Genomic DNA, 13,214 nt, shown 5'->3' with positions numbered 1-13,214 from the left:
TTGAGAATACAGAATAGATCCAAACCCAGGTTGTGCCTGAAAACATCTTTTATAGACGAGAAATAATAGGCAAATATAAATGTCTAACCTATTGTGAGATACTAGAATTTTGTCAAGGGGAACACAAAGGAAAATCAAGAGAAGAACTGGTGGCAGAGGGATATAATTGCCAATGATTTTCTTATCTACAGTTATTAGAAAGATTTAAAGTAAACAAAAGAGTTTATAGTTTTGAACATTGTAAGACTGAGTTTGAAATAGAATTGTGTACAAATGCTGAACATGTAATTGCTAAAATGTATAAACTTTTATTGAAATTTGAAGAAGAAGAAGTGAAAGAATGTATGATAAAGTGGGCTAAAAATTTTGGTTATAACATGAAGATGGAACAATGGGAAAATATGTGGCTGATGGCCAAACTGACTTCTTTGTTCAGAGAAAAGACAGTATCTAAGCTTATTACTGCCTGGAAACCCCTTATGGACTTTTTGCATAAAACAGAAAAGAATGAACTTATGATTTATGATTCTGATAATTAAACAGGATAGATTATAGAAAGAAGAGTGTCATGTTGTAACCTCAGAGTAAGAGGTAAATTTATAATTGTACTTAAAACTGCTGGAAAGAAGATCAGAAGCCACTTCTTTGTATCTTTTTTTCTTTCTTTTCTATTTTTCTTTTACTTTTTTCCCCCTTTCTTGCACTTTTAGCTTTCTGATTTCTTCTTTTTCTTTTCTTCTTCTTACTTTATATTAGTTTGTATTAGTTTTTATCTTCCTTTTTAAAACATATATATATATATGTGTGTGTGTGTGTGTGTGTAAAATAAAAGGACAGGTTGTCCTGGACATATATGCTTTTATATGTATGTATGTATGTGTGTGTGTGTGTGTGTGTGTGTGTATATATATATATATATATATACACACACATACATACACACATACATACATACACACACATAAAAGCATATACACACACACACACATACATACAGGTAGGTCATGATTAGTGTGAGTTCAAATAGTGCAAAATTTGATTTAGTGCAATTTATAAATTGATACCAGGTCGCGTTTAATGAGAACCAAAATTCAGTTAGTGTGAGGCTAGCACACACATGACTGAGGCTAGTGCGTGCACGGTTGCCATTGGAGTTTTACATGCCAATCATCATTTATGCAAAATGGAGAAAAAGAAAGGTTATGCTTGAGGAAAGCTCAGAAATGAAGACGCTCATTTTGAAGAACTACAGCAGAATACAAGAGATAGCAGGTACGCTTTAAATATGGGTTTCTCCTCTTTTACTGTTATATGGTATTTCATTAATAAACATATAAAAATTTATGTTTAAAAATTTTAATTGCCTATTTCCATCAAGCTGGAACCAATTACCCTATTACCCTTATTGCCATATGGCTTCCTAATGCCTTAAAGACCTACCCTTACCATGAATGCTATAATGGCATAATGGTTAGACCAGTATTTCTCAACCTGGGCAAGTTCAAGATGTGTGGACTTCGACTCCCAGAATTCCCCAGCCAGCATGCTGGCTGAGGAATTCTAGGAGTTGAAGTCCAGACATCTTGAACTTGCCCAGGTTGAGAAATATTGGGTTAGACTGTAACTTGCCTTGTAAATATAAGTTTCTTGGTTCAAAACTGAAGGGAGAAAATCCTAATTCCTCTCTTTCCTTGAGCTTCCTACTTATTCCCATGCTTTTTGTTTTTAAAACCTCCACTGTGTGCTGTTTTACTATTTCTCCAATGATTTAAAGTAGAAGTAGAAGGGTTTCACCCCCACCTCTCAAATATGCTGTAGGGTTGCCACATCATCTTTCTTTCCTTTAAGTTACAAAAGCATTTTAGAATCTGAGTATAGAGCAGTATTGTCTTGGTTACAGAAATTCAGATTATTTTATTTCATTGTAATATGTCTGGTCTACTTCTGGAGCTACATGAAACTTATCCTAAAGTTTATATATTTATCCTCAGAGCAGCATACGTAGACTTTGCCTATATATATATAGTCTTGATGATGGCTGCATTGATTTCAGTCATTTAGAAAAGCAGAACTGGCCATGGATTGTCATACGGTATTGCTTTTCTAATGTCAGGAATCTCCAGCATGAGGCTCCAAGCCACATTCCCCTTTGTGGTTACTACCACAGCTTCCCAAAAGGGAGGCATGGATTACCACCATTTTCAGACAGAAAGCAGACAAAAATTGTATCATGAGCTCTAAATCATTTTCCAGGGCCTGCCAATGTATGAGTGCTCCACAGCTTACCAACAGTTGCCCTTACCTTTCCCAAAATTATGATGTGGCTTCCAGCCTCCAAAAAGCTGAAGACCATCTGGTTTATGAAGAAGCAGTTCTAAAACATGGTATGCTTGGGGCAGAAGAGAAATGTTAACTCGGCGCTTCAAAATACATATGGTCATATAAAAACAGTTCTCTCTAAAATCATTAAGTTTTGGATCTAACTTTACTTATTTGTGCCCTGCTTGGTTTCAAAGCATAACTTGCACAGGAGCTTTCTGTATGCAATGGAATGGAAATGAAAATCTGGATCAGTTGATGGAAATGTTCCTATTACAATACCAACTGTATTGGGCGGGGGGGGGGGGGAATTCAACATTTGTTGACATCTCTTTCCAACCAGTGATAGGAAGCAAAGTAATAGTTGAGCAGGCACCACAGATACATTAGTAATTATAAAGGTTGGCAGTCAAGGCAAGGTTTTGCTTATGGAATCACCAGAAATATGAAATTAGAGCATGTTTGTTAATTGTTGTGTGAGTGTATGCATATGTGCACATACACTGCCTCTCAGTCTCAGACATATACAGAATGTGATTCATCTATTGCACTAAACCATGTTCTTGATTAACCATGATTTGTTAAATATGATACAATTGGCTAGGCTTACTCAACAAAATTCAGTAAACCATGTAAACCAGCTATAATATATGGTTTACACACCACAATTACCATATTTGCACACATGATAAGACCATTGCTTTAAGTCAATGTGGCTTACATATATGCTATGCTATAAACCATTGTATATAAACCATACATTGTGCTAGGCCAAAACCAGTTTAAGTGCATTATGGCTTAACCTAATACTGTATGTGAATCTTGGCACTGAAACACAGAAATACACACACACAAAATCCTTTGCAAAAAGTACTTGGAAGTATATATGAAGGCTTGCATGCAATCTTACATATTTTATTACGTAAGATGGCTTGCGTTCTCCGTCTTGAAACAGCTATGTATTTTCCCATTTTAGTGCCCACTTTCAATAGCCTGGCGATAGCAGATTACCGTCTGACATACAACAATCAGTTAAATATACTTTGAAAATACTGAATTGCTGTGTTGATCATTAAAATGAATTAACATTTGAATGTTTTTAAATCCCATCTGTTATGTATTTGTACCTCTCCACAAGGATTTATTTCAGTTTCATCAAAATTGTTTTATATTTCATTCAATTCTGCTTTTTATTCTTTGTTGTTTTAGAGATATATTTACCCTCACTGACACATCAGTGCAAAATTTATGATGTGAGCATTCTGTTTTGCAGAACTTCCCCTTTGATCAAATAAAAAAAGCTATTTGCCATTAATTTCTCACTGTAAAATACTCACCTGCACAGAAGAGTAGCTTCTGCAATATTTATGGTTATGGAAAATATGTCAGATTCAGTCATGTAAGAATTCAGGGGAATAGGATGTTGACACAAATTTCAATTCCTACCAGCTAATAAAAAACAACAACTGCTTGAAAATTGCTTCCTGAATAACTCCAGGGTTACTCAAAGGACTCCCTGTACACTAACAATGTTTAAGACGGAATGGGACTGTTTTACAAATCATCACGGGTGGGGGAAAAGTCAAGAAAAGAATCACCCTATATAGTCACAGGCAGTTAGCATCTGCCTCTCTTAATTATATTTTATGTTTAACCCCCATTATTCAGTTAGTATTCACACCCTTGTATTCTGTCCATGACAAAACGTGCACACGTGCACACTGGCAAACTGGAGAAAAATAATAAATCTCACAATAGCAGGAATTTACAAACAGCATTCCAGGAAAAAAAAAATGCTGAAGCCCATCTAGCATTCGGAACCTCTCCTGGGGAATATCTTTTTGAAAATGTATCTGAATTTGAGTCGGAGAGCTGAATTTCATCTTGCATTGAAATCAGATTATTACTGCAGTCATTTTGTGTAGGCATCCAGGATGCCCTCAAGGCACCAGAATAACATAAGAAAGTTGTGACTGTTATTTTAATACAGTTGCAAAAAAGAACAAGAAAGAAAATAAAACAATAGCAGAAACATAGTTAAATAAGTTAATTAGGCGCCATCAGATTGGGTTCAGCTTTTCATGACTGTATGCACGAATGCCTGCTATCATGGCCTGTTCAGTGATAATCCATAGCTTTTTCAAGGATATTCCCACTGGATCTTATCCATTGTCTTTCCCTTCTTCTACTTCTATCAACTTTGCCAGGCATAGTTGTTTTTTCTCCTCCATAATTTTGCTTGCATGACATGCCCAAAATACTATCAGAGGTGCCACCAGACTCCTTCTGATGTTGTGCCTAATGTATGTGAGTTTCTGCTTCCATTTTAAGGGACAAATCGGTCTTTATTTGGTTCAAAATGGACTGATTGGTTCTTCTTGCAGCCCATAATATTTTAATAACTGTCTTCAGATCCATAATGCAATGGCACCTATCTAATTTCTCTCATTCTTTCTCTATGTTCAGCTTTTACTGCCATATATTGCCACTGGAAAAAGCATTGCTTTAGGTATTCTGAACTTTATTGTCCTGGAAATATCCTTATCTTTCATAATATTGTCTACATCTATCATTGTCTTCCTCTTAGGATTAATTTCCTATTTACATCACTTTCATTTATTTATTATCACCTGTAAATTCAATAACTATGCTGGTGGACATTAGATTTGCCTGTTTAACATATAGCATTAGCCTACATAATTCACTTTCCATTTTATCTTCATGATATATCCTTCAAAGCCTTTGTTATTTTCAGTTAACAAACTGATGCCATCTGCATATCTCAAGTGGCTAGTGTTACAGATTCCAAATTTTGATTTCAGATTTAATCTCTTCCAACCCTGCCATTCTTTTTACTACACAGGGTGTACTTGCTGTATAAAATAAACAGATATAGAAAAATCTGCATCATTTTCTCATTTCCTATCCTGTTCTGAACCACACTGTTTCTCAAACCCCTTTTCTTGCAATGTGTATTAAATAGGAGAGGAAAGAGATGAGTTAGAATTAGATTAACCTTCTTCAACTTTGTGTTCTCCAGAGAGCTTGACCTTATTTCCTCAGCCAGCACAATCCTTGCTTTTGTGAGAGTTTAAGTCTTGTATCTCTGGAGGGCACCAGGCTAGAGAAGGCTGAATTAGATGATGGGGCATCCATCCTGGAGGAAGCAAATTATCTAGACACATTTCAGTCAGTTTCAGGCTAGGATTTAATATAGACACAGTCTTGGTTGTGCTTGTAGATGACCTGTGCCAGAGCTGGGAAGAGGGGGTACATCCATCCTTGTGCTTCTTGATCTCTTTGTGGCTTTCATATCGTTGACCACAGTCTTCTGGGCTGACTCCAGGGGTTGGGAATCAGGGCAACATTTTACAGTGGTTCTCTCTCTTCCTCCAGGGCTGGTTTCAGTTGATGTCCTGGGGGGGGGGGGTAGGTTGCTCCTTAGGCCCCTCCTTTGTGGAGTACCACAGGGCTCAACTCTCTCTCCCCTCTTATTCAACATCTACATGAAACCTCTGGGTGAGGCTAAAGATTCAGTATCATCAATATTATACATTTTAATCCCAGGCAGTTCAAACAAGGCTGTTGAGGTCCTGTCCCAATGCCTGGAGGCTCTGCAGATTTGGATGGGGAGGAACTATCTCTAACTCAATCCTACCAAGACTGAGTAGTTGTGGATGTTAGGGCCACCTAGATCTGTGGATATTCCATCTCTAACCTTGGATGGGGTGGCACTTCTCCATTCAAGAGTGGTGCACAATCTGGGGATCTTCCTGGACTCATAGCTCCTGCTTGATGAGCAGGTGGCAGCTGTGGCCAGGAAGGGCTTTGTACAGCTTCATCTGGTGTGCCAGTTGTTTCTATCCTAGATTAGGAGGCTCATCAGACAGCCACTTATCCCCTAGTCACCTCACAGCTTGATTGCTGCAGCGCACTTTACATGGAACTGCCCTTGAAGACCACCTGGAAGTTTCAATTGGTCCATAATGCAGCGGAGTGTGCAATAATGGGCATGCCTTGGTGTGTCCATGTGACACCTCTGCTTAGTGAGCTGCACTGGTTGCCAATTTGCTTCCAGGTTAATTCAGGGTGCCGGTTATGACCTATAAAACCCTGCAGCCATAGGACCTGGTGACTGAGGGACTGCCTATTTCCCACGGCATCAACCCAACCAATTCGATTCAACAGGGTTGGCATGCTCCAGGTTCCTTCAGTCAAACAGTGCTATCTAACGGGATCCTGGAACTATGACTTCTCTGCCACAGCATGGAAATGTGGTTCCCCTAGAGATGTGAGGGCTCCCACCCTGATGGCATTCCAGAGAACCTTAAAATCTGGCTCTTCTCCCAAGCTTCCCTTGTAGGGTGCATGTATGTTGCTACTGGCCAGATTTGCCATCTTGGTCATTGTTTATTTCATCTGGATTGCATATTGTTGTTTGTTTTTTATGCTGTGAGTGGCCCAGAGGTGACTAGGGTTAGGCAGTGTCCAGGTTGAAATACATACATACATACATACATTTGGTGAAATGGTGGAATTGTACTATTAGAATAACAGGAAAAAATGGAAAAGGAGGAAGCTCAGAGAGTAAAACTATTTTTTTTTAAAGTTTCTGCGCGGTTTTGAACAAGCAACTGTTTGTAACAGAGTAACAGTATTTTTGCTTCTTTCAACAAATATCCATTTCTTGCAAAAGGCTACATATTATTCTTAACCTTTCTACCACCATGTTAAAAATTCTGTCTAAATTTTTCCAATATTTAGGATACATTCTACCAAGATATACGCATTCATCATTTTGCTCTAATTTTTCACCATTATTGTATAAGCTGTAATTATTAATTACATTTCCACTGTCAAACATGACTACCTTGGTCTTCAGTACATTACTTTTCAGACCCATATTTCTTATTGCATCATACAATCTATCTAGGATTCACTGCAAATTATTCAGGTTTTCAGCTAACAACTCACCATTGTCTGTACCTAAAAGTAGATATACATTCACATCCCTAACTTACACATCTCTAATATCAACAAAAGCAACATTCCACATCCATAAACATATTAAACAACTTAGAGGACATCACACATCTTTGTCTTACGCCCTTTTTGTTGTTCAGTCGTTAAGTCGTGTTTGACTCTTCGTGACCCCATGAACCATATCGTGCCAGGCCTTCCTGTCCTTCACTGCAAAAAGGCTTTATTTCCACCATAAACAGAGAACTGAGGGACTGAATAAGTAAAGACAGTGCGAACACAAGGATACAAATAAAAGAATATAGATTTAGGGAATATAGAGCAACAAAGAGCCAGCCAGATTTTATTTTAAAAAGTACAGAATAAAACAGTCTTGGTTCCTCTGCCTCTCCAAGCAAACCTGCCTAAACAGAGTTTAGTAGAAGAGTGAGATACCCAAACAGAGATTAGCTGTTCCCCAAGCACTGTGTTAGGCAGGAATGGCAGAGTGATAAACCTCCCAGCTGGTTATTCATCAATATCAGAAGCCCCTGATATAACAGCTTGAAATGATTCCAAGTTAAAATTTGAAAGAGTAACCTCTTTCTAACTGATTTGCCCATTCAAAGCTTTGTTCAATCCTAGTAGACCCAAATTACAGCATAAGGTAACATGTGAAAAGTGCAACGTCACTATATTAACCAATTACATTACAGAATTATTTTTGAGATATACACCAAAATGCACTTCTCCTCTTCTTCTTCATCTTTATAGCTGATAAACTCTCAATCTTACATTTTCTCTTGTTCAAACATCATGTATTCTTCCCCCACTGACACATAAATACACCTCTACAGAGAAAAAAATCTGAATTGGGGCCCAATTTACTCTCTATTATTTCAATTATATTCTAACATGTGTGTTCAGATAATATACCTGTGTACAAATATGCAACACTGAGGAACATTTGTGTTCATTGGCACTCAAGAAAATACTCCTTATCTGCAAGGGAGGGGGGCAGTTCAGGGAAGGACGGTGGTGAAATATAATTTATGTTCAAATCAGTTTTCTGTTCCAACAATTTTTACATTGCATTCAGCAAATTATGGCAGCTACTTTTCTTTTGTTTGTTTTCTGTGCTGTTTCAGGAAATGGTAAATACATTGTACTATACCATTTTATGTTTTATTTTTTTTTAAAAAAAAGGTGACCTACACTTTCCATTTCAAATGCGGCTTCTTTAATGAAAATATTGTAATGTCAGTCCATGCAAAGCAAGTGCATATTAATATGCGTTTACATCTGTCTCATATTAATATTCATGCCTGAATCCACATCTCTACACAAAGCCAATTTTCTGACCATCTGTGTGATGGCTGGTGGATGCAATGAATAAATTTTATTTGTGAGGGGAGTGATAAATCATGTATCTTCGAGGGTTTTTTTTTTTCATCCACAATCTTTGCTCTTAGGTGCTAAAATGTTTTCATCATGGTTTGGAATTTTTAAGCAAAACCAAGCGATTAACTCCTTCGCACCTTTCTGTAGCTCAGCCAGCTTTATAAAAGGAGAAGGGAAATTGGAGAAGAGAAACATCAAAGGAAGGCTGTGTAAGAGGCACTCTTTCACTAACTTTGTGTGTTTCCTGAATTGCATCTTCTTTTAGGAACTCATCTGATTTAGAAATCTACACCACCCTCTATTACTTTGGCCACTGAGGAGTATACATTATTCTGGGACTGTTGTCTTTGATTTTCTAATAACTGATCATTTGTATAACACGCTCTGATGTTATATAACTTTTGCCAACTTTCTGGCATTGCTTCTGGAACAATTCCCCAAAGTGGGTTATTCCTGAACCACTCAGAAAAGACAAGCTGAAATTAAGAAATATCCATCAAGGATTAATTTGTGTATGGAGTTACCCTAGGCCAAATCTGTTTAAGTCCAGAATTCAGTTCTGGAGTTAGATGCTACATTTTTCTTTAATGAGGAAGGTGAAAAAATCCAGAACGTTATCTTTTTATTCTCTAGAGCTAAACTCTTATATCCATTAAACAAATGCCAGTCTGTCAAATCAACTGGCGCAGCTCTGAGAAGAGGACATCCATGTGCACGTACTTTTGATCACAGTCAGTGATTGAGTTGACAGACTGGGCTAAACTATGGTTTATTTAATGACATTTTATTGAATACAGAACTAGCTAGGTTCTCACCATTCACCAAGACATGAACCTCAAATGCAAACCTGTGAATGTTATAGTCATCATTAAGAGAATACACATAGGTACACATAGAAAATATAGTATGTATCTTATTCATGAGAAGGGGATGTCTCTCTCTCTCACACACACACACACGCAGAGTTTACTCTATTACTAACCCTACACCATTAACTGTAACTGTTTCCTAATTAAATAATTCTGACACCTCTCTGTTACAGTTCTACGTATACTTTGTTTGAAAGCAATGGAACTTACTTCAGAATAGACAATTTTCAAATTGCACCGTATTTACATTAAATGTGATCCATTAATATCTTCCTTAATCATATAAAACTGTGAATTTTAGATGTAAAACACCAATAGTTCTAAAGAAGCAGGCATATGTGGTTTTAGATGAAGCCCAATGCCTTATCAAAAAAAGGCATTCTTCATTTTCCATTGCACAAAAACAAAACCTGTTGTAATACAGCATTTACCATCTGCAGTTTTTACAAATATTTGTATTAGAAATTGTCTTCTAAAATATAGAAATCTGTGACCCACCAGTTGACTCATCAGTCAACTGAAATGTTTTAGTCAATTATCCTATGATTATAGTTGAACTAACATCTCATAACTATGCATATTTACAAAAAAAAAATGACATCCCATTGAATTGGACTTATTTGTAAGTAAAGGTATTATGAAATCTCAGCCAACTTATTACAGTCCTAATTCCTACAGCAAGCAAAAAAGAAAAAAAATAGAAACAGTGCATATGTATGCAAGCTTATGTGAGCTTTTTTTTGGGGGGGGGTCACATTTCTACATTACGGCTAATAAATAATTTCAGCTTCATATTTTCTTCTTCAAAAATATACTAATTTACTTTCTTTATGCATAATAATATGAAAGTTAGAATTGAAAAGTCTGAAGGTTTAACCTATAATTTCAACTATATTCTCTGGTTCTTTTTCCAACCAGAGATACCTCTCTCAGGATCAGACCTATTTTAGTTTGGCCAGGTTAGAATTTATGCAGATGACCATCTCACATTAAAAATAGTAACATTGTGCTAAAATGGTTCAAAAAATCTGTGTGGTGGAAGACTGTGAATAAGAGTGTATGTCTGTGTGTATGCACATGAATCTGTGTGTTTCATATATGCCCATGGTTGCACAATTTTTTTATTTTTTGTAGGCCAAAAGAATGTCACCAGTATATGTGTGACTTCAACAAACAGGCGTATTTCATTTTGAAAAAAAATTGTTCACTGACGTGAAGTTCAAAAAGGAATTTTAAATGAGTTTTGTACATCATCTGCATAATTAGCAAGAAATCATTTGTGGCTCCAATCAGTGCATGCAATTTTAATAAATTGCTCTAATAACAACTCTACAGAAATTAGACAAAGCCGTCATTGGGTCAATCAATGGTGCTCAAGAAAATAGCATTGTAATGAAACTTCAAATGACAGTGTAATTCTACCTCATTCTTCTTTTTTTCATTATTTAGACAAATAATATTTTACTAAAAATCTTTCTCAAATGGAGGACAGAGTAGTTTGTAAGATTGTTAAAGAAGATAATGCCTTTCATCAGTAAATTGTTATCCGAGCTGGGTAGACACTGAAAAATCTTGAAACCGCTAATGAGTGATGCATAACTTACTGTTTTTAAGACGAACTTAGCTCTCCATTGATATATCAGTTGATAATGCTGTTACTCCTTTCTTTTGTAACTACAAAAAATATAAGGAATTGGACCTAGCCCATGAAACCCTAGGCTTCAGTACATCTGTTTCAAAGGGCCTCAAAGCTCTTTGGTGGTCTTACTGTAACCAAATCATTTCTTCTTCCATATATGTTAGGTAAGAATATTCAGCCTCTTTCCCTCATTTTATCTTCACAGCCATCCTGTGAGCTTTGCTAGACTGTAACCTGTTGGCCTTCATAGCCAGATAGAGGAATGCATGTAGCTCTCTCTCAGATCCAATTTAGATAGATTGTCCATTATGTCACACTAGGGTCAAGTTCACATGTAGTTCTTAGTTGATTTGTTGAATAAACACACAGAGAAGTTTAAATTTACTAAATGTACTCAAGCTTAGCCAAAATGCTATGGCCGCATGCCTTGGTTGCAGCACATAGAGCTCCTCCCAAGTTACTAATGAAGTTGTAATTTTATTTATTTGATTCCTTATTGAACAAATGAAGGTCAAGCCAAACACTGGCTTGAACCAGGAGTGAGAATGCCCTAGTACTTGTGAACATATTTGCATTCTTTTTCAGTGAAGGATAAGGAACAACTAGGAGATTGAATTGTGAACTATTCACAATTATTATCCATGATAGTTTTATGAACCTTTTATACTCAGAGCAACATAGTTTTGGGAACAAAGAATAAGACAACTCCTGCTCAAAGAGCAGGTGGCAGTCGTGGCTAGGAGGGCCTTTGCACAGCTTCGTGTTGTGCACCAGTTGCGCCCATTCCTAGATCAGAGGGACCTAATCACTGTCACTCATGCCCTGGTCACCTCCCGTTTGGATTTCTGTAATGCGCTCTACATGAGGCTGCCCTTGAAGAGTATCCGGAAGCTTCAACTGGTGCAAAATGCAGCGATGCAGGCAGTTATGTGTGCCCTTAGGGTAGAACATGTTACACCTCTGCTTTTCAAGCTGCACTGGCTGCCAGTTTGCTTCTGGGTCCAATTCAAGGTGTTGGCTTTGACCTTTAAAGCCCTTCATGGCATGAGGCCGGGTTACCTGAGGTACGCCTCTCCCCGATTACATCTGCCTGTCCCATCAGGTCTGGCAGAGAAGGCATGCTGTGGGTCCGGTCTGCTAGAGAATTACATTTGGCACGTCCCAGAAGGTGGGCCTTCTCTGCCATGGCGCCCACCTTCTGGAATCTCCTCCCCCGGAAGTGAGATTAGCTCCATCCCTCTTAACATTCTGTAAGTCCCTCAACACCAGGCTATGTGATCAGGCCTGGGGCCTCCAGGGAACCAGGGAGATTTTGCGGTGGCTCCCTTATTAATTTTATCCCCTCCTGTTTTTGTGTGTTTTTACTGTTTTTTATATATAGTTTTTTATGTATTTATTTTTTTAATTGTTGTACGCCACCCAGAGTCACCTTCGGTGAGATGGGCAGCTATATAAATATGATAAATAAAATAAAAATAATAAATAAAAGAGAGAACTCTTATCTTTGTAGCCTGGTTGTAAGTCCCCCCCCCCACCACCCAACTGTAAAAGAAAGGAATTATTCCTAATGTATAGCCTTAAGAGAAGTTTGATGATGGAAGCAATTATCTTGCTGGAGGTCTTTAGAGAGAGTAGAAACGTCTCCAGATTCTTTAATTCTGGATTTCCTGCACTAAACAAGGAATTGAACTTCCAGTGCTACTAATCTGCATCTAGAGAAACCTTCCTTTGCTTCAACAAAACTCAGAAAGACAGAGGGGAGGAGAGTGTGGTGTCTTAAAATGTTTTAAATTCAAGTATGTATGCTATTCATGGGTATCAGGCATAAAGTTACATTTTATACCCAATCAGTCTCAGATTGTCTAGAAGGAATGTTATTCTTCTCAATGCTGATAGGAGCATTTTTTAAAATTAACTTGCCCAGTAGCTAACTTTCCAAATAAGGAATGATGGTGTTTGGCAGGATCTCCCTTTAAGCCAAAGAAAGAGACAACTTATTCAATATATTAGAGAGCTGTCAGCTAACA

This window comes from Python bivittatus, unplaced genomic scaffold (assembly GCF_059951505.1).
Source record: "Python bivittatus isolate LINGU-HERP-01145 unplaced genomic scaffold, Pbiv_v1 ctg000590_np1212, whole genome shotgun sequence".
Lineage (NCBI taxonomy): Eukaryota > Metazoa > Chordata > Lepidosauria > Squamata > Pythonidae > Python > Python bivittatus.
This window is presented reverse-complemented; position numbering follows the sequence as displayed.